This window comes from Mesoplodon densirostris, chromosome 1 (assembly GCF_025265405.1).
Source record: "Mesoplodon densirostris isolate mMesDen1 chromosome 1, mMesDen1 primary haplotype, whole genome shotgun sequence".
In the NCBI taxonomy this organism is placed as follows: domain Eukaryota; kingdom Metazoa; phylum Chordata; class Mammalia; order Artiodactyla; family Ziphiidae; genus Mesoplodon; species Mesoplodon densirostris.
This window is the reverse complement of record NC_082661.1, coordinates 176839750-176865670: the sequence shown is the minus strand read 5'-3', so window position 1 is coordinate 176865670 and position 25921 is coordinate 176839750. Positions and strand designations below refer to the sequence as shown.

Sequence of the window (25921 nt, the reverse complement as noted above, 5' to 3'; positions counted from 1 at the left end):
ACAAATTTGTCAGAGAGAACAGACATAAACTTAGTTTTCTGTTCCTATGTCTGATGCTATGATTCTTATTTTTTCTAACACAGTCAGAATTATTATCCATTTTAAAAGCTTGTATCTATTATATAACAATTGAGATATACAGAAAAATGGGAGGAAGAAGAAAATACTACTGAGAGACAATCACTGTTAACATTTTTGTGTATTTCCTTCCAGACTTTTTTTTTTTTTTTTGGCTGCATTGGGTCTTCATTGCTGTGTGCAGGCTTTTCTCTAGTTGTGGCGAGTGGGGGCTACTCTTCGTTGCGGTGCGCAGGCTTCTCATTGCGGTGGCTTCTCTTGTTGTGGAGCATGGGCTCTACTTGCACGGGCTTCAGTAGTTGTGGCACATGGACTCAGTAGTTGTGGTTTGCGGGCTTTAGAGCGCGAGCTCAGTAGTTGTGGTGCACAGGCTTAGTTGCTCTGCAGCAGCTGGGATCTTCCTGGACCAGGCCTCTAACCTGTGTCTCCTGCATTGGCAGGCAGATTTTTTTTTTTTTTTTTTTTGCGGTACGTGGGCCTCTCACTGCTGTGGCCTCTCCCATTGCGGAGCACAGGCTCCGGACGCATAGGCTCAGTGGCCATGGCTCACAGGCCCAGCCGCTCCGCGGCATGTGGGATCCTCCCAGACCGGGGCACGAACCCACGTCCCCTGCATCGGGAGGCGGGCTCTCAACCACTGTGCCACCAGGGAAGCTGCAGCAGGCAGATTCTTAACCACTGCGCCACCAGGGAAGCTCCCACACATTTTTTATGGAGTTCATCTTGCCTCTGATAAAAGAATCATTGATCTTTATATACAACATAAAAGTATGTAACTATATTTTGCTTCATTTGCTTAGCCTTTTACCAAATATTTAACAAACTTGTCATGAACATTTAATGACAGCATAATATTCCAAAGAGTGGCTGTACATTGCTTGTGTTTATAATACAATTTTCAAAATAGATTTTGTTGGTGGCACATTTGAGAATTTTATTATTATTATTTTTTAACATCTTTATTGGAGTATAATTGCTTTACAGTGGTGTTAGTTTCTGCTTTATAACAAAGTGTGTCAGCTATACAAATACATATATCCCCATATCTCCTCCGTCTTGTGTCTCCCTCCCACCCTCCCTATGCCACCCCTCTAGGTGGTCACAAAGCACCGAGCTGATCTCCCTGTGCTATGCAGCTGCTTCCCACTAGCTATCTATTTTACATTTGGTACTATATAGACTGGCTGCATGGATACAAAAACAAGACATATATATATGCTGTCTACAAGAGACCCACTTCAGACTTAGGGATGTATACAGACTGAAAGTGAGGGGATGGAAAAAGATATTCCATGCAAATGGAAATCAGAAGAAAGCTGGAGTAGCAGTTCTCATATCAGACAAAATAGACTTTAGAATAAAGACTATTACAAGAGACAAAGGAGGATACAACATAATGATCAAGGGATCAATCCAAGAAGATGATATAATAATTGTAAATATTTATGCACCCAACATAGGAGCACCTCAATACATAACGCAAATGCTAACAAACCTAAAAAAGGAAATCGACAGTAACACAATCATAGTAGGGGACTCTTAACACCCCACTTTCACCAATGGACAGATCATCTAAAATAAAAATAATTAAGGAAACACAAGCTTTAAATGGTACATTAAACAAGATGGACTTAACTGATATTTCTAGGACATTCCATCCAAAAACAACAGAATACACTTTCTTCTCAAGTGCTCATGGAACATTCTCCAGGATAGATCATATCTTGGGTCACAAATCAAGCCTTGGTAAATATAAGAAAATTGAAATCATATCAAGTATCTTTTCCGACCACAACGCTATGAGACTAGATATCAATTACAGGAAAAAATCTGTAAAAAATACAAACACATGGAGGATAAACAATATGCTACTAAATAACCAAGAGGTCACTGAAGAAATCAGAGGAAATTAAAAAATACCTAGAAACAAATGACAATGAAAACACGACGACCCAAAACCTATGGGATGCAGCAAAAGCAGTTCTAAGAAGGAAGTTTATAGCAATACAATCCTACCTCAAGAAACAAGAAACATCTCAAACAACCTAACCTTACACCTAAAGCAATTAGAGAAAGAAGAACAAAAAACCCCCAAAGTTAGCAGAAGGAAAGAGACCATAAAGATCAGATCAGAAATAAATGAAAAAGAAATGAAGGAAACGATAACAAAGATCAATAAAACTAAAAGCTTGTTCTTTGAGAAGGTAAACAAAATTGATAAACTATTAGCCAGACTCATCAGGAAAAAAAGGGAGATGACTCAAATCAACAGAATTAGAAATGAAAAAGGAGAAGTAACAACTGACACTGCAGAAACACAAGGATCATCAGAGATTACTACAAGCAACTATATGCCAATAAAATGGACAACCTGGAAGAAATGGACAAATTCTTAGAAAAGTACAACCTTCTGAGACTGAACCAGGAAGATATAGAAAATATAAACAGACCAATCACAAGCACTGAAATTGAGACTGTGATTAAAAATCTTCCAACAGGGGCTTCCCTGGTGGCGCAGTGGTTGAGAGTCCGCCTGCTAATGGAGGGGATATGGGTTCATGTCCCGGTCCGGGAGGATTCCACATGCTGTGGAGCGGCTGGGCCCGTGAGCCATGGCCGCTGAGCCTGCGTGTCTGGAGCCTGTGCTCCGCAACAGGAGAGGCCACAGCAGTGCGAGGCCCGCGTACTGCAAAAAAAAAAAAAAAAAAAAAAGATCTTCCAACAAACAAAAGCTCAGGACCAGATGGCTTCACAGGTGAATTCTATCAAACATTTAGAGAAGAGCTAACACCTATCCTTCTCAAACTCTTCCAAAGTATAGCAGAGGGAGGAACACTCCGAAACTCATTCTACGAGGCCACCATCACCCTGATACCAAAACCAGACAGAAATGTCACAAAAAAAGAAAACTACAGGCCAATATCACAGATGAACATATGCAAAAATCCTCAACAAAATACTAACAAACAGAATCCGACAGCACATTATAAAGATCATATGCATGATCAAGTCGGGATTATTCCAGAAATGCAAGGATTCTTCAATATACACAAATCAATCAATGTGATACACCATATTAACAAATTGAAGGAGAAAAACCATATGATCATCTCAATAGATGCAGAAAAATCTTTCGACAAAATTCAACACCCATTTATGATAGAAACCCTCCAGAAAGTAGTCATAGAGGGAACTTAGCTCAACATAATAAAGGCCGTATATGACAAACCCACAACCAGCATCATTCTCAATGGTGAAAAACTGAAACCATTTCCTCTAAGACCAGGAATAAGACAAGGTTGTCCACTCTCACCACTATTATTCAACATAGTTTTGGAAGTTTTAGCCACAGCAATCAGAGAAGGAAAAGAAATAAAACAAATCCAAATCAGAAAAGAAGTAAAACTGTCACTGTTTGCAGATGACATGATACTATACATAGAGAATCCTAAAGATGCTACCAGAAAACTACTAGAGCTAATCAGTGAATTTGGTAAAGTAGCAGGATACAAAATTAATGCACAGAAATCTCTTGCATTCCTATACACCAATGATGAAAAATCTGAAAGAGAAATTAAGGAAACACTCTCATTACCATTGCAACAAAAAGAATAAAGTACCTAGGAATAATCCTGCCTAAGGAGACAAAAGACCTGTATGCAGAAAACTATAAGACACTGAGAATTTTAAAGAATAAACATTCTTTCCCCTTGAAAAAAGTTTCAGGAAAATTGAAAACAATAACAACAAAACACCCCTGTGATTATCCTTCTGTTGTGTGTTACTGTGTGAACAGAATTGGTTACTGTCCTGACCACATTCTTATACACTCAAAAGTAACAGCCAGGGCTTCCCTGGTGGCGCAGTGGTTGAGAGTCTTCCTGCCAATGCAGGGGACACGGGGTCAAGCCCTGTTCTAGGAAGATCCCACATGCCGTGGAGCAACTGGGCCCGTGAGCCACAACTGCTGAGCCTGCGTGTCTGGAGCCTGTGCTCCACAACAACAGAGCCCCGCGCACCGCGATGAAGAGTGGCCCCCGTTCGCCACAACTAGAGAAAGCCCTCGCACAGAAATGAAGACCCAACACAGCCAAAAAAAAAGTAACAGCCACAAATTACAATAAAGTTATTTAAAGCATCTTTAAAAGTCCATCTGTTTGAGATGCTGTCTTCTGAAACCTTTTGCTATTTTAGTAAAGACTGTTAGGTTCCTCTATGGCTGTTGGAAAGCTTATCCTTCTGTCTATAGATTTGGTAATCAAGAACGTTAAGAAATAAACTCAAAGTGGGTATGGAGAGAACGTATCTCAACATAATAAATGCCATTTATCACAAACCCACAGCCAGCGTCATACTCAATGGTGAAAAACTGAAATTTTTTCACTAAATTCAGGAACAAGACAAGGATGCCCACTCTCACTGCTTCTATTTAACATAGTGTTGGACGTCTGGGCACAACAGTCAGACAAGAGAAAGAAATAAAAGGTATCCAAATTGAGAGCAAGAGGTAAAACTGTCACTATTTGCAGATGACATGATACTCAATATAGAGAATCTTAAAATTTCCCCACAGAAGCTATTAGAATTAATAAATGATTTCAGCAAGGTAGCAGGAAAGAGAAAGTGAAAAAACCATCCCATTTAAAATTGCATCAAAACAAAACAAAACAAAACAAAAAACTTAGGAATAAACTTAACCAAGGAAGTGAAAGGCCTATATGCTGAAAACTATAAAGCATTGATAAAGGGAATTGAAGTTGATTCAAAGAAATGGAAAGATATCCAGTGCTCTTGGATTGGAAGAATTAACATTGTTAAAATTGCGATATTATCCAAAACAATCTACAGATTTAATGCAATCTCTATCAAATTTCCCATGACATTTTTCACAGAACTAGAACAAATAATCCTAAAATTTATATGGAATCACAAAAGACCCAGAATTGCTAAAGCAATCCTGAGAAAAAAGAACAAACCTGGAGGTATAACCCTTCCAGACTTCAAACTATACTACAGAGCTACAGTAATCAGAACAATGTGGTATGACACAAAAACAGCCACAAAGATGAATGGAATAGAATAGAGATCCCAGAAATAAACCCACACATCTTTGGTCAATTAATCTATAACAAAGGGTGCAAGAATATACGATGGAGAAAAGACAGTCTCTTCAGCAAGTGGTGTTGGGAAAGCTGGACAGCTGCATGTAAAACAATGAAATTAGGACATTCCCTCACACAGTATACTTTGTAAATAAACTCAAAATGGTTTAAAGACCTAAATGTAAGACATGACACCATAAAACTGCTAGAAGAGAACATAGGCAAAACATTCTTTACCATAAATCATAGCAGTATTTTCTTAGATCAGCCTCCAAGGCAAAAGTAATAAAAGCAAAAATAAACAAATGGGACCTAATTAAGCTTAAAAGCTTTTGCACAGCAAAGGAAACCATCAATAAAAGGAAAAGACAGCCTATGGAATGGGAGAAAATGTTTGCAAATGATGCGACCAACAGGGGTTAATATCCAAAATATACAAACAGCTCATACAACTCAAAAGACACAAACAACCCAATCAAAAAATGGACAGAAGACCTGAATAGACATTTTCCAAAGAAGGTGTACAGATGGCCAACAGGCACATGAAAAGATCCTCAACATTGCTAATTAGAGAAATGCAAAGCAAAACCACACGTACCAGTCAGGATGGCTGTCATCAAAAAATCTACAAATAATAAATGCTGGAGAAGATGTGGAGAAAAGGGAATGCTCAAACACTGTTGGTGGGAATGTAAATTGGTGCAGCCACTGTGGAAAACAGTATGGAGGCTCCTTACAAAACTGAAAATAGAACTACCATATGATCCAGGAATCCCACACCTGGTCATATAAACAGAAAAAATGAAAACCATTTGAAAAGATATATACACCCCAGTGTTCATAGCTGCACTGTTTACAATAGCCAAGACATGGAAGCAACCTAAGCATCCACTGACAGATGAACCGATAAAGATGTGATACACACACATACATACACACACACACACACACGCACACACATCAATGGAATATTACTCTGCCATAGAAAAGAATGAAATAATGCCATTTGCAGCAACATGGATGGATCTAGGGATTATCAGACTAAGGAAGTAAGTCAGACAGAGAAAGACAAATATATGTATCACTTAGATGAGGAATCTAAAAATATGATACAAAGGAACTTATTTACAAAACAGAAATAGACTCAGACATAGAAAACAAATTTATAGTTACAAAATGGGAGGGGCAGGAAGGGACAAATTAGGAGTATGGGATTAACAGATACAAACTACTGTACATAAAATAGATAAGCAACAAGGATTTACTGTGTAGCACAGGGAATTATACTCAATATCATGTAATAACCTATAATGGAATATAATCTACAAAAAATCACTCTGCTGTACACCTGAAACTGACACAATATTGTAAATTGACTATATTAAAAAAAAAGAATATTAAGAAATAATCATCATATAGGGACTTCCCTGGTGGTGCAGTGGATAGGACTCTGCGCTCCCAATGCAGGGAGCTGGAGTTCGATCCCTGGTCAGGGAAGTGGATCCCATATGCGTGCCACAACTGAGAGTTTGCATGCCACAACTAAGGAGCCCATGTGCTGCAACTAAGGCACCCGCCTGCTGCAACTAAGACCCGGTGCAACCAAATAAATTTTTTAAAAAAAGAAAGAAAGAAAGAAAAGAAATAATCATCATATAAACTCTTCTTTTAGAATTGCTATCTGGTGTTTTTATAGCTTGGGATTCTTTCATGTAGGTGTGTACTTGTACTAAAAAAAAATTAGTTCCCTCTGTTATACATTTGTTTCCAGTTTTTTTGCTATTATTTGAATTGCTATAGTAAATAACTTTGTGCATTCATCATTGCTCCTGTATGAGATTATAGAATGTGTTCCTAAAAGCAGAAGGTATGAGAATTACTGTTTGCTTACATCTTTGCCCCTGTAAAGTGTTACCAACTTTCGATAACAACACCAAACTGTGTCTAAATATACATTGGTACCTCAGTGTATATTTAATTTGCATCAAGTGACTGAAGTTGAACATCAATTTTTTTTTTTTAAAGATTGGTTTGACTTAGACCACTTTTAAAGTCTTTATTGAATTTGTTACAATATTGCTTCTGTTTTACATTTTGGTGTTTTGGCTGTGAGGCATGTGGGATCTTAGCTCCCTGACCAGAGATTGAACCTGCATCCCCTGCGTTGGAAGGCAAGTCTTAACTACTGGACTGCCAGGGAAGTTCTTGAACGTCTATTTAAAGAACTGTATGTTTTTGTTTTTTTTCTGTGCACCACATATCCTATTTTTTAAGTCTTATAGTGATGTTGGTCTTTTTCTTTGTGATTTAACAGGAGCTCTTTGGTGAAAAAATAGTACCTCAATGTATATTTAATTTGCATTAAGTGAGTGAAGTTGAACATTATTTAAAGAACTTTTTTTTGTTTCTCTGTGCACCAAATCTCCAATTTATTAACTATTATAGTTATATTGGTCTTTTTTTTGTGATTTAATAGGAGCTCCTTTTTTTTTTTAACATTTAAATCCCTTAAATCTGAATCTACACATTCAAATTCTAGGCACATTTTAAGGGCTGTATTATGTATGAAAGTAGGGAGCTACCTGTAGTTGCTGAGTGAATAAAATATTAGTCCTTAAAATATCTGAAGACAGTTATGTGCATGGAGGTTAGATTAGATTCATTCCTTCTCCTTATGGAGAAGCAAATTTCAGCTAAACACATGCAAGAATTTTCTTTGATTATGTCAGCTTTAACATTGAATGGGTATCCTTGGGACTAGATGGATTTTTTTTTTTTTTCTTTTTTTTTTTTGCGGTACTTGGGCCTCTCACTGTTATGGCCTCTCCCATTGCGGAGCACAGGCTCCGGACGCGCAGGCTCAGCGGCCATGGCTCATGGACCCAGCCACTCCGTGGCATGTGGGATCTTCCCGGACTGGGGCATGAACCCGTGTCCCCTGCATCGGCAGGCGGACTCCCAGCCACTGCGCCACCAGGGAAGCCCTAGATGGATTCTTTATTAGATTTGTTACTGGAAAGGAGATACCAACCCTTGTTCCTGTTCATTGCGCAAAATAGGCACTTAGTGTTGAATAAATGAATGTTTGGATGATCAGGAAGTTTAGATTAGCTGCTTTCTAAAAACCTTCTTTTAAATTTCCATATTGTTTTTATTTTAAAGATACTAATTTCAATGTCTACATATATTTTTATATAACTATGAATGTATTTCTTTTCTCCTTTCTTGCCTAATTTCCTTTCTCTCTTTTTGTTCCATTTTGCTCTAAGGTAACCATGAGTATTTATCCTTCCTTATTTTTCTCTGTACTTGAATCTTTATCCTATCTCTTTCTTGTCTACCTACCTATCCATACTTACACACTCTCCTATATGCATGTATGTAGTGTTTTTCACTACATACATACATAGTGTTTTTAACATAGTGTTTTTCACTACATACATACATAGTGTTTTTAACTTTGTTTTATAAAATTGGATCATATTATTCCTTCCTTTCTGTATCTTGTTTTTCTTGCTCAGTAATAATTAGTAGAACTTCCTCTAAGTCAGCTAGTGTAGCTCTAAGTCATTCATTTAATGGGTGTATAAAATATGACATTATATATGAGATTACTCCCTGGTGCAGCTGGTACCATTGTTTATTTAGTTAATTCCTTGCCCATGAACATTTACTTTGTTTCCCATTTTTGTTGCTGTGAACATTGTAGTATTCATCTTTTGTGGTACATTTATTCTTTTTTTAAAATAAATGTATTTACTTATTTGTTTATTTATTTTTGGCTGCGTTGGGTCTTCGTTGCTGCACATGGGCTTTCTCTAGTTGTGGCGAAAGGGGGTTACTCTTCGTTGTGGTGCACGGGCTTCTCATTGTGGTGGCTTCTCTTGTTGCGGAGCACAGGCTCTAGGTGCGTGAGCTTCAGTAGTGTGGCACACGGGCTCAGTAGTTGTGGCTCATGGGCTCTAGAGTGCAGGCTCAGTAGTTGTGGCACACGGGCTTAGTTGCTCTGCGGCATGTGGAAACTTCCTGGACCAGGGCTTGAACCCGTGCTTGAACCCATGTGCCCTGCATTGGCAGGCGGATTCTTAACCACTGCGCCACCAGGGAAGTCCCACATTCAGGACTTCCCACTCCTCAGCAATCAGGAGTGGGATTGCTGGTTTAAAAGATGTATATGTATCATACATGTATATTTAGTAATATTTAACGATTACTGTCAGATTGTTTCCTAAAACCAACTACATAAGAGAGTCTTTCTAAGGTCCCTGCTGATTCATGGAAGACCGTAAAATATAATTATGTAGCCTTTTTATAGTTGTTAGTTACAGGATTTGCTGGATTCTTAAAAGACTTTTATCTGAAGAGTTATCCTGATAAAACTGATTGTCTTTCTGTGTTCTGGGTGGCTGTGTTGCTTTAATACAAAATAAAATTCCCTACTCAAAGCTCTAGTTCATGTACTTAGTACCAGTGTAATAGTCTAATAGACTAGAGAGTAAATGGAATTGAGACAGTTTTTAAAATCTGACTTTGGGGAGGAGGTTGGGAAATAAAGGCCATTTTGGTAATAGATTTTTATCTTTAAATTGGGTATTCGCTTGGTTACAGGAGGATTAATTAAAGAATCTCTTTCTCTGGTAGTCTTGCAGCTTGAACAGATAAATATAGAGCACCAATGTTCAGAAAGGGAATGCTGTACAAAATGTGTGGGTAGCTGTTGTAGTTTTACACAGCGGATAACATCTAGAATAAAGAATAGATGAAAATGCTCATTGAGGATTAGTGTTCTTGAAACATCATCAAATATACCATTCCCCAAGCCTGGCATTTAGAGCCATTCATAATATTGCCTATCTTGCATATCTAAGATATTTTCCACCCAGCTCAACACACTTTTCCTTAATTCCATATTTCATGTTTGCCACACTCATTCCCAGTGCTATTCATTTGTTCTCATCCTTTAGAAGTCATATATCTCTCCTTCTACACCCCTGCAGAAAGATGGATTACAGTCCATCTTTTCAGTACTCAAGTGCCAGCTCCTTCATGAAGCCTCTGACATCTCCAATCCACACTGATCCTTTTTAGCTCTTAGCTCCTATAGCACTGATATTTTGAATTTCTTCAAACTGGTTCCCAAGTACTATGCATTTATGTAGCAGTAAAGAGAATTTTTTTCTTTTGTTTTGTTTTTTAGTTTAATTGAATGCCTCTTGTATGTGCAGCACTATTCTAAATACTAGATATATGGGGATGAACAAGCCAGACAATGTCCCTGTCCTCATGGAGTTTATATTCTTGTGGGGAGAGACAGCCAATAAATAAAATAATTAATAAGAAAATAGCAGACAGTAAGAATCTGATGAAAACATTTATGAAGAATGAATATGATACCTTAGTTGCAAATGGCAGAACCCCCTCTAGTTATTTAAAACAGAAAAAAAATTTTTTTCCCATTTTTAAAAATTGAAGTATAGTTGATTTACAGTGCTTCCGGTGTATAGCAAAGTGATTCAGCTATGTATATATTCTTTTTCAGATTCTTTTTCATTATAGGTTATTACAAGGTATTGAATATAGTTCCCTGTGGTATATAGTAAGTCCTTGCTCTTTATTTTATATATAGTAGCTTGTATCTGTTAATCCCAAATCCCTAAATTTATTCCCCCCTTTCCCCTTGGGTAACCATAAGTTTCTGTGTCTGTGAGTCTATTTCTATTTTGTAAATAAGTTCCTTTGTATCATATTTTTAGATTCCACATCTAAGTGATAACATACAATATTTGTCTTTCTTTGTCTGACTTACTTCACTTAGTATGATAATCTCTAGGTCCACCCATGTTGCTGCAAATGGCATTATTTCATCATTTTCTATGGCAGAGTAATATTCCATTGATTGTGTGTGTGTGTGTGTGTGTGTACACTACATCTTCTTTATCCATTCATCTGTTGATGGACACTACTTAGCTAGGAACATTGCCCAAATTATACCACTGGTGACTCTACCACTTTTGCCACTGAGAACAGGTATTTGAATTTGCACTGTCTATGCTGAGTATGAGATGCAACTGCCAGGACCTTTGCCATTTCTGTGTCTGAAAGAAAGCTGATATTTCTATGAAATGTTCTTTAGAATGGATTCCAAAACATGGTGTCTCCATTATATCATATTTGTGATTGGAATGTCTTGTGAATGTGTTTGATGGACAGAACATAGGTCACATACCTGCTTCCTATTTGCAAGAGAGGCTGGGAAAGTGAATTTCTGACTTCTGACGTGGAGAGGCAGGACTTATGAGATGAGAAATTCTCCAAACATGGAAGCTGTTTAAAGGTGCTAGGTAGTTAAAAACCATGGGGAATCTGATATGGTAGAGAGGATTGCAGGTTTAATTTATATTTGAGTACAGTGAAGGTCTTTCTGGGGTCAAGGTACTTAAGCTGAGACCTAAATGACAAGAAGAAATCCATGTAATGATAAGGGTGAAGAATATTTCAGTAGAGGGAACAATGAAAAGGCCCTGGTTTGGGATCAGGATGAGGGGCTGGGGCACAAGATAGTGAATGAGGTTGGCCTACTAGAGGAACAGAAGGATGGCTGATATTGCTTGTGTGTGTTGAGTGCGAGGGATTATAGTGTGAGATTATGGAGAGATGGTTTTGTTTTAATGGAATTTTGAAGACGCTCATCTTACTTCCTTTTTCTCCCCCTGAGATGTCCTGTTGAGAGTAGGGATGTAATTATAGATGTGGAGAAAAGAAAGACATTTCTGTGTTATTAAACCCCATGAGCTGTTGGATATCATGGAGTGACTGAAATTATTTATATACTGTTTAGGAGGAGAACAGCATGAGGTTTCAAGCAAAGATAAATACTAGAAAGACTATGTGCCAGTGTATTGGGATTAACCTTCTGTTTTCATTCCAGTGCCCCAACCTGGTGGGCCTTCAAAGAAATTGCTTCTTCATCCCTCTTCCCTTGATGTATAGGAACAGTGTTTTGTGGTTACAGCTACTTGTAATGCACTAGCTCTAGTGACTGCTTTGGATTAGCAAAAGTCTCCAACCCCAAATAGCACTGACAGATCTTTCCTATTAAAGAATTGCATTATATAATGAAGTGATAGAAAACTGCTTTTTAGACTCCTTTTTAAAAAGAAATCAACTACAAGCCACAAGAAATATATTTTACATCAAAATTCAGTACACGCACATATACACATCATAGACAAGTTAACAATCATTCTATGAAATAATACTTATGCTTACTATGCACAATGCACTCTGATATCTTTTGTATTACACTTATTTTTTTTTAATTGGTTCTCCCTCTACTAAACTGATTTTATGACAGTTTAATAGGTCATGTCTGGCGGTTTCAAAACTACTAGCTTAGGCTAATCACAGCTCACAATGGGAGACAAGGATCAAATTCAGAAACCGTACTGCTACTGCACAATGGGGAAAAGGTGAAATAGTTATTGAGGCATCAGCCATTACAGCAATTAACATTGCCCACAGTGAACTTTCATATGCATTATCTTGTATATCTTACAAAAGTAGTATTGGAAAAATCCAAGGGATATGCACACAAGGAAAAGAGATTTTATCTTCTCATTTTGAAACTATGTTAAAACTTTCTGCATATTTAGGATAAGGACGTCATGTTCAGAAACTGTACAAGGACGCATTCTCTGGAAAGCACCTGCAGGGTATGGCCAGCAGACATTATTAGAAATGACAATTAGAAGAATACATTGTAAAAGAAGGCAGAAAAGATATAGTTAGAGCAGAATGTCTAAAGACATTTTTCTGAGCTCAAAAAACAGCTGTGATTTTTTTTTCTGGTATGTTTGGTTGTATTTATTTCTCTTCAGAGTATTTAAAAGGGAAAAAATCATTTGTCTCATCCTTTTTAAATGGCCAAAAATGTTAATAATTAAAGATGTACAGAGAACAAGCCTGTGAGAAAACAAAAGTTACTACCTCATTTAGACTTAGAGTCTTTTATTCTAGTCTGGTATTCTTGTCAGTGAGCACCCATGGAATGGATATTGGGAGGCTAAATGAGGTAGTAACTTTTAAGGCTGTCCTTAACTTCAGTGTCAAATGACAGGAATCTCTCTCTTTTTTTTTTTAAATGACAGCTTTATTGAGATATAATTTACGTACCATAGTTTTCACCTTTTGTATACAGTTTAGTGGTTTTAAGTATATTCACAGAGTTCTGCACTATCCAATTCCAGAACATTTTCATCACCACAGAAAGAAATCTTGTACTCATTCGCAGTCACTGACCGTTCCCTCCTATATCCATCCCCTGGTAATCACTAATTTACTTTCTTATATCTATGGATTTTCCTAATATGAACATTTCACTTAACTGAAGTCACACAATGCATGGGCTTTTGTAACTGATTTCTTTCACTTAACATAATGTTTTTAAAGTTCATCCATGTTATAGCATACTTCAATACTTCATTCTTTTTATTGCATAATATAATCCATAATATTTCATTGTGTGGATATACATATTTTATTTATCCATTCATCAGTTAAATGATGTTTGGGTTGTTTCCATTTTTGACTAGTACGAATAATGCTGCTATGACCATTCCTGTACAGGTTTTTTTGTGGATGTATGTTTTCATTTATCTTCGGTATATACCTGGGAGTAGAATTGCAGGGTCATAGGATAATTTTATGTTTAATTTTTTGAGGAACTGCCAAACTATTTGCTAAAGAGGCTGCACCATTTTACAATCCCAGCAGCAATTTATGAAGGTTCTAATTTCTCTGCATCTTTACCAACACTCATTATTGACTTTTTTATTTTAGCCATGCTAGTGGGTGTGAAGTGGTACCTCTTTGTGGTTTTGATCTGCATTTCCCTAATACGTAATGATGTTGAACATACTTTCATGTGCTTATTAACCATTTGTATGTCTTCTTTGGAGAAATGCCTATTCAATCCTTAGCACAATTTTACTTTGGGTTGTTTGTCTTTCTCTTGTTGAGTCGTAATAGTAGGAATGCCTTTTTAAAGCTTTTCTTCATTATGAATCTATCATCCATTCATTTTTCAAACTGATAACTCAGAGAATCTTTTCTCAGAGAAGGCAGTCGTGTGCTTTTCAGTGTCTTTCAGTTTTTTAAAGTGTTGGTCATAAAGAGAGTAAGTCATGTTTTTTAAAAAGTAAAATGGAGATTGTTGATGTACAGACAGATAAATGAAAGAAATTATAAAGCACTATAAATTTTGATCAAGTGTTATAGGATCCGGTGAACTGAATTAAATCCCATTAATTCCTGTGGGAATCTGATTGAACAAGGAAGGCATGACTGCTAAATGTGTCAAACAAATGCTGTTGGTTTCTAGCACACTCCTTCAGCACATTCCCTCACCAGGAATATAAGAAACATTTGTACCTAGTATTGCAAGGTTTTGTGTGTAACATTTAGATTATGTTTGTTTTACTCTCCCTCAAAATGAATTTGGGTATTCAAAGAATTCATAACTGGTTTAACTGGACTGTGAGAATGATTTACATAGCTATCATATGTACCATCTTTTGTAGTAGCAAATGGAGGCTATTAAGTGTATTCTCAGTTGATTAAATTACAGAAGAGAGCATCCATGAGACCAAAAACGTCCTTTTGATTATTTTTCCTCTATATTTAGTGGGTTTAATGAGTGTAATCTTTCAGTAAGAGCTCTTATGCCTGATTAGTATTAAATGGGAAAAAATAAACAAATAGAATATCTGTAAAGAGTACTGAAAGAAAGGTAGAGAGAGCTCACACAGGCTTTGGTGCCAGACTGGGTTTCAAAATCTACCATTTTCTCCTTGGTTGACCTTGGACAAGCCACCTTAATCTCACTAAACATTGGTCTTCTCATCTATAAAATGGGATGGATAAAATCTACCTGGTAAGGTTGTTGAGGCAACGTATGAAAAGCATATAAGCTAGTGCTCAGTTGATATATAATATGTTTCGATTTAGATGGTCTTAGTCTTATTTAGCTCAATCTTTTTTTTTTTTTTTTTTTTTTGCGGTACGCGGGCCTCTCACTGTTGTGGAGCACAGGCTCCGGATGCGCAGGCTCAGCGGCCAGGGCTCACGGGCCTAGCCACTCCGCGGCATGTGGGATCTTCCCGGACCGGGGCTTGAACCCATGTCCCCTGCATCAGTAGGCGGACTCTCAACCACTGAGCCACCAGGGAAGCCCTAGCTCAATCTTGACAAGACTTTCTGATAATATAATTTCACAGAAGGTAGACAAAGCAAATCTGGACGTACTTTTTTTTTTAATTAACTTTTTATTATAATGGTAAAATGTGCTTTTTGAAGAAAACTTGGGAAATTATTCTGAAAGTTACATTTAAATAACTCAAAAATAGGAATCTGTGAACAGAGGCTTAAAATGAGAATGTGGTACAAGAAGGAAAGAAAAATCCCTCAAGAGTAAATAATAGCAATGTTAATTGGAAATTATGAGTAAGAACTGGAAGAGGACTCTTTAAAGACTGGTGCATACTACAAAAGAAATTTCTTGCTTTACCCAGATCTAAAACAGACATTTACAAAAGACCAGTGGGGAGGATATTCAATCAAGAGTGACTTTAGACTATTATCAGAATGAGCTCAAAATGAGATGAGGCTTCTAAACAGACAAAAACAACAAAAACATTTTTAAAACTGTGGAATAATAGGAAAAAGTAAGTATAGGATTGCTATTTATATTTAATGATGTTAAAACAGATGACAATGAAAGCATAATTTCTTACCTCTTATTCACATTTCAGATAAAAAACCTCTTTTGACTTGAAGGATGAAAATGACACTAATAAAAGATAGTCTGAGGATAGTGAAGAGCCTGTAGGAGCGCATAGAGTTATCCCAGAAAAAAATAAACTACATGGTAGTCAGAACTTACATATGAAATTATCTGTGGTACAGATAACTTACATGTGAAATTATCTGAGAAATCTTAGAAGATGAGAGAAATACTGGAAAATTGAAGATGGTTCTTCTGAGAAAGAGAAGAAAGTAGATTTGCAGACCAAAGAGAGATTAGTGACACAGGCAGCATTCTAGAATAGACGATTAAAAATGGATTTAAAGAATTGTAAATATATTAGGGACTTCCCTGGTGGTCCAGTGATTAGGAGTCCGAGCTTCCACTGCAGGGGACATGGGTTTGATCCCTGGTTGGGGAACTAAGATCCCACATGCTGCACGGTATGGCAAAAAAAAAAAAATTGTAAATATTTTTTAAAGAAGGAAGTAATCGTTGCAGAGTACCCTAATGTTCTTTCTAAATAGAGTTGTGAAACTAGTATTTGAGTGAAATGCTTTGTCTGTGCTGTCCATTGTGGTAGTAACTAGCCACAGGTTACTTGAAATTTGCCTAGTTCAAATTGAGATGTGCTGTAAGTGTAAAATACACGTCAGGTTATTTAGATGTTGAAATGATAATATTTTGGATATATTGTGTTAAAATATTTTATTAAAATTAATTTTACCTGTTTTCTTTCTTTTGTTAATGTAGCTTCTAGACTATTTAAAATTGTATACATGGCTCACATATTTCTCTTGGAAATATATTGGATAGCACTGTGCTTTAGACATAGTAATAGTTACTAAGTTATTTTTGAAAAATTTAAAGTTAAGGTATTGGATATTGAACCAAAGTTATAATAATTTCTTTGTAAACAAGATGGGAAAAATGAGGACTTTACATTCTTATAATTAAGTGGACTTATGAACTAGTTAAGCCCAAAGAATTCTGATAAAAAGAATGCATATGTCTAATGGTGGGATGTTCTAGTTGTACTGACCATGATAAGAACAGACAGTGGGAACATGGTAGCAATAGGCAGACACTATACTTTTCATCTTCTGTTCAGAATTTTAAAATTTCTTATTTTTTCAAATTAAACTTTTAATTTTGAGATAATTATAGGTTCACATGCAATTGTAAGATATACTGCAGAGAGATCCAGCGTGCCCTTTACCCATTTCCCCCCAGTGGTAACATTTTGCAAAACTGTAGTACTATATCCCAACCAGGATATTAACATCAATACAATCCCGAGATTTTATTAGATTTTCTGTTTTACTTCTACTCACTTGTGTGTCTGTGCATTAGTTCTATGGAATTTTATTATGTGTGTAGGCTTCTGTATCTGCCACCACAGTCAAGGTACAGAACAGTTCCATCACCACAAGGATACTTCCTCTTGTCCTTTTAAAATCCTACCCATCTTTTTGCTCCCCACTCCCTAACCCCTGGCAATGACTAATCTGTTACCCATTTCTATAGGTTTGTCATTTCAGGAATGTTGTATAAATGGGCTTATGAGGTATGTAACCTTTCAAAATGGGCTTTTTTTCACTCAGCATGTATCAATACTTCATTCCTTTCTTTCTTTATTGTGGTAAAATATACATAGCATAGTATTTATTTTAACCATTTGTAAGTGTACAATTCAGAAACATTAAATACATCATCACTATACCTAAAACTTTTTCATCATCCCTCCAAATACTCTAACAATTAAACAACAGCTTTCCCTTCCCCCAGCCCCTTATAATCTTTACTCTTCTTTCTGTTCCTATGAATTTGCCTATTCTAGGTACCTCATAAAAGTGTAATCATACAATATTTTTCCTTCTGTGTCTGGCTTATTCATCAAGCATAATGTTCTCAGGGTCCATCCATGTTGTAGCATGTATCAGGATTTCAGTCCTTTTTTAATACCTGAAAAGTATTTTCGCATTCAACATTTTTATTAACATGGATGAGCTATCGATGACTTGCTTTGCAGATCCATATAGCTGGCAATAAGTTATATAGCTAACGTGTTGTTTTTTCAAAATAGAGATTGAAAATAGTTATTAGACTAAAAGGATGGACTAAATGATCAAGATGTGTTGAACATCAGTAAGTGTAAAAATCCACGTATGATTCAAAAAATAAGTGTAATTGTAGCTAGATGTGATGTGGTTTAACAGCAAATAACATGAAAAATACCTGGGGGGGTTTCATTTGACAGAATGTTCATTGTGAATCCACAGTGTGATTTGAGCTCTGTTAGTAGAAGTAAAGTGTCCAGAATAAAGACTATGATTGTTCCAGAGTATTGTGTTCATTTCTGGGTACCTTATTTTATGGGTGCACATTAACAGCACACGTACTCAAGAGAGAAACCAGAATGATCTGACAGGAAAGTAATAGCCACTCAGTATTAGAATAAAGGCTGTTGTGAAATGCCTTTGGGAGGTAATCAGGTCCTTGTGAAAAGATTTGTTCAAGCAGAGGCTGGCTGAACACTAGCCAGGGACATTGTAGTGTATTTTAGTATCTCTAGTTGGGAGTGGAGGAGGTGCTGCATTATACATACAACCTATATGGATCCTCTACCTTGAGATTTTATAATTATAGAACATTATAAGATCCTGGGGTTTAAACTTTTAATAATTGTTGTCTCCAGGGGATGAGTTGCAGGGGACTGTCACTTTCCATGTTATGTATTTCTGTATTTAATTTTAGTTTTTACAATTATTAGGTATTACACCATTTTTTAAAAAAGCAAGGAAAGCCATAAATGTTCTTGTTTTGCAAATTAGCACAATTTAATACTTTAATTTTTAAAGTTTCAAAAATAACAGTAAATTAGTATAAGCATTTTTAGTGTTTAAAACCCTTTATGTGTATTGAGAGGTGTGAGTACACATGGAGGTTGGGTACATGATTTTTTTTTATGCCTTTGGGAGAGTACTTTGCTTAATGCTTGCCTTTTTTCCTTTTAGTAGTTCTCTGGATGGTGACAGTGAAAGTTGGTTGGGCTTTGGCAGATCATTCTGCATGCTCAGATTTACCTCCAACCTCAGGTCTGGATTATTAGATAACTAAATAGTAAGATTCTGACTAATTTCTATGATTCATTTTCTCCCCCATTGACTGCTGCCTAGTACCCCTGTACTTGCAAAGGCTGATAGTTCTAAAAGAAAGTGAGAGGGGAAAAAACTGTTACATTCTCTTAGGAAAATGTTTCCTTCTAACGGAGACATCTTTTGTTTTCTCTCAGATGGTTCTATTTTATCCCCTGGAGACCGAGTGTTGGCCCTTTATTCTTATTGGGAAAGGATTATGACCAACATTTGCTTCCTGGAGGTGTTAGGAGAAATGTTGCTAAGCTGCCTTAGTAAATAGGTTGTAAACAAAAACTCTGAGCCACACCTCCTCCCCCTCGTTATTATCTTAGTAAATTTTAGCTTTGTTTTTGTATTTTTATTTTTGGCTGTGTTGGGTCTTTGTTGCTGCGCCTGGGCTTTCTCTAGTTGCGACGAGCAGAGGCTACTCTTCGTTGCAGTGTGCGGGCTTCTCACTGCGGTGGCTTCTCTTATTGCAGAGCACAGGTTCTAGTCGTGCAGTTGTGGCTCGAGGGTTCTAGAGCGCAGGCTTAGTAGTTGTGGCGCATGGGCTTAGTTGCTCCACGGCATGTGGGATCTTCCCGTACCAGGGCTTGAACCCATGTGCCCTGCATTGGCAAATGGATTCTTAACCAGTGCGCCACCAGGGAAGCCCCTTAGCTTTGGATTTTAATGATTTAAATGCTGCAGTTCTCTCATGTATTTTAAAATCCGTAACATTTGTCAGGGAAGACATTTATTACCATACTCCTTTGCCTTAGCTTAACAGTACCCTTTTGATGATTTTTAGGCCAATAATTTAGCAGTTAAGTGGTGAATGATCTTGGACATTGTTGCTTGATGTCAACATGAAGTTGTTTGGTGTTAGAAACTGTAGTACAAGAAGAAATGGTTCTATTAGCATTTGATCAAAGTGCTTTCACAGATTGGTTGCTTTCAATGTTTATGAAAAGCTTCTATAAGAACTTATTTATAATTCACTACAGTATTATGTAAAGCCTCTTAGTCTTGTTAGTGAAGCATACAGGGCATGTGACTTGTGGCTTAAACTCTAAATGGCCACAAACATTTTTCTTGAAAATAAGTTGCTTTTTACAAACTTCAGGAATTCTTCAGTTAGTACCATAATAGTGAAGAGTCCAAATGAAAAGTCCAACTTTCCACTCATGATTTGAGTCTCAGAGATGTTAAGGAGTAACTGTGTCTTGGAAGTAAGAAAACAAAGAAGGGTGATCATAAATGTAATAGTAGGAGCTTTCTGTTAGAGCAGGATAGGAACAAAAGTGGTAAAACAGATGAGCAGAAACCTCAATTCAAGAAATACTTATTCAAGAAAAATACTTAAGAAAAAACTGACTTATTCTGTACCTTCCATGTAAAAGACCCACATTGCTAGGCCATGGCCCCAGACCTCAAACAGCACATAACCTAATTGTAAGAGGTTTTATAATTTAAAGCTTAAAAGGAGGGGATAAGGGAAGCAACCCTGTATGAACTCCACAGAGGAAAGTTGTCAGTGTTTCCCCCTTTTCTGCTTCTTAACTTTTTATCTGATTTTCAAGAGTGGGCAATTCCTTTATATAGGCTTCAGGTGCAACAAGCTGTTGATTACATGCTAACAATTCTTTGTCTAATACTTGTAAGTTGGCATAGGAGTAGGGATAAGCTATGGTATAGATGGGGTAGGTACAATTGTAGGTACAGTTGCTGCTTTAGTAGTCATGAGGACTTGCAGGCTTCTGGGAGTTAGTGCAGCTGGAGAAATCCTGTAATAATTTAAAAGAATGAGAAAACTTAGACTATACTGGGGACAGAGTTATAGTCTGTTATATAAAACCACTGGAAAGCTTTCTAACTCTCTTAATGGAATAAAGCTTAGAATTATAGTCATCAAAAAGTTTTTCTGAGGAAGATAAAGGGGGGGAAAGGAGTAAAGTTTTATGAGTATGTTCCCTGGAGGCACTGAGAAATTCCTCCCACTCATCCCTCCCTTACTTATATGTTCAAAAATAACCTCATGGAGTGGGGAATAGCGCCAGTCATATATAGTAATAAAGTAGTGTGTACCCTATGTGCCAGATTTAGCTTTCAGACTGAGCAAATGTTAGAAAAGCCTCTACTTTTTCTTCTGGTTTGTGCTGTTTGTTTTAGGTAAAATGGGAGAAAAAGACAAAGCCTTTCTAGAAAGTTTATCCTAAGCAAGGAAATGTGGATTTTTGTCTTGAATAAAGAAATGTTGAGTACTGATAGCCATAGTGTTGACATTCTAGCTTCATATTTCAGTAGTTCAGGGTTATAAATAACAGAATGTGAGGAAATGTTATGTGAAACTTGTAATTTCTTATCTGTGGAAATTCTGTATTTGGTACACGGTTTTTTTGTTTGTTTGTTTGTTTGTTTTGCTGTACGCGGGCCTCTCGCTGTTGTGGCCTCTCCCGTTGCGGAGCACAGGCTCCGGACGCGCAGGCTCAGCAGCCATGGCTCACGGGCCCAGCCGCTCCGCGGCATGTGGGATCCTCCCGGACCGGGGCACGAACCCACGTCCCCTGCATCAGCAGGCAGGCTCTCAACCACTGCGCCACCAGGGAAGCCCGGTACACGGTTTTTAATGGTCACCCTTGTACTTCAACTCTTCTGCCTGTTGCATGGAGAATAAAGCTTACAATTCGTGAGCTTTGGTATTGAAAGTCCTTCATGGTTTGAACCCAGTCTAACCTTCCAAGTTCTTCTTTTTTCTTCTCTCCCTTTAGCAACGTAGACTTTTGCTGTGCTAGATTCCTGAGACGTGCCTTGTGGTTCTGTCTTTGTTCATGGCCTCTTTTTATGTCGGCTGTCCTCCTGACCCTTTCTATTGGTCAAAATGCTGTTCGTCCTTCAAGGCCCCAGCTCTTTATCCAAGGCCCCAGTAATTTGTACTATTATTTGAATACCCCCTCATTATTATATTCAGCTAGAGACAAAAGTATATTTGGATATGTATTAGAAGGCAAGTAATATGTGCACTTAGTATAAATACCTAGGCTTAAATGTTGTGCCACAGGGATATGCTGCTCATAGTAGAGGCACAGGAAATTGTTTGAATTACTGAAGTCCGAACTGTAAATTGGAGTGTCTAGGAGTAACTTTCCTTAAAATTTTTTTGACTACTAGTGTCTAGTTGCCAAAAAAGAAAAGGCTGGAATGGTGAGTATACATTGAAGCCCATATTAAGATTTGAGATAGACCATTCCCTTTTATACACTTTAAAAATAACTTTTGAGATTATGTTTAGCATAATTTGAATATTGTAAAATTACATTGTGTCAAATACGGTTTTTAAAAATCTGAAGTGCTGGGAATTGGAAAGATGATAAAGTCAGACTAGATATATATATGCCTGTTTCCTTTGATTTCTAGCTAAAAAGTGTTAATTTCAGTTCCAGACAAATTTAGCATTTTAATAGCCTTCTTTGCAGCAGTCCTTCAGGCTGCTCTGTTTATGAGATAGAGGAAAAAATTTCATTTTAAAGAAAGCCAACTTCTTATGTTCCTGTAGTCTGGCTTTTTGCTGGAGTAGGACTGGGGGGCAGGGGTCGGCTGTGGTTATTCAGCCTCTTTCTCCTTAAAGTAGGCTTAGTATATGAAGTTAACCAGTGAAGAAAATTAAGACTTTTAATGGTACTCTGCTTTGAACCTGTCAGTCAGTGTTTTTTTCACCTTGCTGTATTTTAATTAATAATAGCTGGAAAAGTGTATTCTCTCTCATCATGATTTTTTCCCTTCGTGTGAAGCTTTTTATTCTCTTACCTCAAAAGAGGAAGCTCCATAGTTCATGACTGATCATGACAGTGAAATGTCAAACTATCCTATTAGGAATGATTTTCCCAAAACAAAACTTCTTATTTATCAGTCTTATTGGAATTTCTTGAACAACCAAGCTTCAGAAGTGTGATTTTTAGTTCTGCATTTCTTTCGACTTCTGACTCCTTTCTGTATGCATATCCTAGGTGTTATTTGTTTTCTTGATTTCTGACTTTGACTCCAGTGAGGTCATAAAAGCTGGTGTAATTCAAACCAAAAGATACTGTGAGTCATTTGCTCCTTTGCCGGGATAGCCAGTGTGTTGCTTTTAGGTGTGGTCGTATCTCTTAATGAACTATCTGTCAGGACAGATACTTAAATCCAGTTGTGGCGGTGGGGAGATGAGAGCGTGGTTCTGAGAGAGGAGGGTTTCTAAGTCTGATAGGCACAGACTTACTGGATGCGTAAAAAGTTTCTAGCTGTGTTTGGCATAGTGTGGGCTGATCCAGCATATTTCAGTAATTGTTAATAAAATATTAATGCATGTATTCATATATTTAATTATAAACACAATTAACTATCTTTTTCCCCCCTCAGATACAACAGTTCATGAGTTTAATAATTGAACTCTTGAGAGAACAGCATTTAACTGGCCATGACTGAATATAGGTTTCAATACACATAGGCAAATTATGTCAAAAATATGCCCCTGTAATTTATAGACATTCACTGCAAAAGATAAACATATAGAAACAGTCTTCTTTTGAAAGTGGAAGGTATTTTCATACCAGGTGGAATGAAAGACATCTGTACTGTGAGAAGAGTGTCCATGTTCCCTGCGGTCAGTGGTCACCACTGTTGACGTTTCCTGTGCCATGTTTCCACGTTGACTGTGCCTTGTGGATTATTTATATCTAAAACTTCTGTTTGATTAGTGTTCTTGATTCCATTTGTTTCTGTTTTTTCTGTGTACTCTGTCCATCTATGTCAACATGGGGGTTTCTTGAGACTTGCAGTTCTATTTAATTTATACTCTGTTGCATTACCCTTTTTCCTTAGAGCTTTTCAACGATACATTTCAGCCACTTTTTAGACTTCTGGCCTTTAATTAAGTAAATAGTGCTCAGAAATGAATACAACTCTTATAGTCACAACCTACTGGTCACCACTGGTCGGTGTTTTTATTTATAAATTAAGAGCCATCATTTTCATGTGTACATTGAGTGCTTGCCTATTCATTGACTAAAGTCACTGGTGAAAACTGTAGCTAGTAGGGTTCATGTAGGACACAGTGGAAGATAGGCAGACATATGTCTTGCCCAACAACTTTCACACATATGGGTATGACTGATAAGGAAGAGCCATTAATTATAAAAGGAATCTGTTGGCCATGGGCAGGACTATGGCTAATTTTCAGGGAATGATTTTCCCCCTTGGAGGAGATAGAAAGCACCAGAGAACCTGAGTTAGGAAAGGTCTTTCTCCTGAAGACAGAGTTAGAATGTCTGCTTGCTCTTTGGACAACCCTGAGCTGATTTTTAGGGGGTGCAAAGCTGTAAATACTACTAGGAATTTTATGCAAGGCAGGAAGTCAGGGAAAGGGGGGAAACAAGTACTTGATATTTGGCTTTGGTATCAAATGTATATGTGTGTGTGAGTGGCGGGGGTGGGGGTGAGGGGGCACGAGAGAGTGTGAGCGTGAGAATGAGCCACTCGGTCACCACATTATGTTTCACGGCCTTGCCTGCAGATCAGCTGTCTAGAGAAGGGTTTCTCGATCCCCTTTAACATAAACATCATTATGAGGGGGAGATGGTCAACTTATCCATAATTCATTCCTTTAGTCATTCAGCAAATATTTATACTTAGTACCTTCTGTATATCAGGCATTGTTCTATCATTGGAAGCTTTTCTTTTTTTGTACTTGTTCATTTAAGGTGCTATATAAGTCATATTTCTATTTCCAGAAGCTTGCAGTATAAGCATTATGATGTAAATTAGTTTATTATGAGCTTAGAGACAAATGAAAGAAACTTTAACAAAAAAGATTGGTTTTGCATTATCAGCTAGAAGAGCTCTTATTGGAAGAGTAGCTGTGAAGAAACTGTGAAAGATTAGTATATGCATGGTAGAGTTTGAGACAACTAATTGTACTTGAAAATAACCCTTGTTCTATATAGTAGCTTTACGTCTACTTGAAGTTCTCTTGGTCCATGACGGCAGCTGATTCTGAGATGCTGAGCAAGATACCATTCTATAGTATAATTAAGCTCTGGGGATCTTTCCAGTAATCCAGCCATTTGTTTTTTGTAAATTATGCTGTAACTCATCTTCTTCACATATTTTTTGTTTTGTTTTGTTCTATTATTTGAAAATTAACCCAATTCCTTTTAAACCCGCCCTTAATATAGGAAGTATTTTCTATATATTTTATAAATTTTATCTATGTAATAACTGTCTTTTGGCTTCATTTTTCCTATCCTAGATCTAAAGCAGGGTTTTTTTGTTTTTTTGTTTTTGTTTTTGGATGGTTAATGTTAGCCATAATATGATGTTCCTACTTAGTGACAGACTGAGTGCAGACTTGATCAATGGACTGATTTCATTTTGCCAACTAGCTCCTTAAAACCAGAAGAGTTTGGTGAGGAGGAGAAAATACTAGAATTTTTGGCTGACAGGTCACTGTTTTGAGACAGAACATAAAACTGCAAGGCTGGTGGTTGTTCAAAGTCACAGGCCCCCTCTCCTTTCTTAAAAACATCTGGTTCATACCAGATTTCTTTGAGCTACAGGGCAGATTTCCTTCTGCCAGACCTGTTCCTGAGTTTTATTGGAGAGTATTGCAAGAATGTTCACATAGACCTCTGAGTCAGCAGATAGTCCCTGTATCACCAGTTGAGATTTCATATTTTCTTTCAGCCACTGGGCGTTTGGTTTAAGAGTTTTCTCTCCTTAAAGTGACCTGCCCCTCTTCTTTTGGATTTGGGTAATAAGATCTGCAAATGAGTATTTCATATTAA

The 25921-nt window shown here is 37.1% G+C and overlaps 1 protein-coding gene across 1 annotated transcript in view; it reads left to right on the top strand.

The window, feature by feature from the left end:
- The window catches only part of MCU (mitochondrial calcium uniporter), a 226649-nt gene that overhangs the window by 27229 nt on the left and 173499 nt on the right, over nt 1-25921 (top strand). The window lies entirely within an intron of this gene.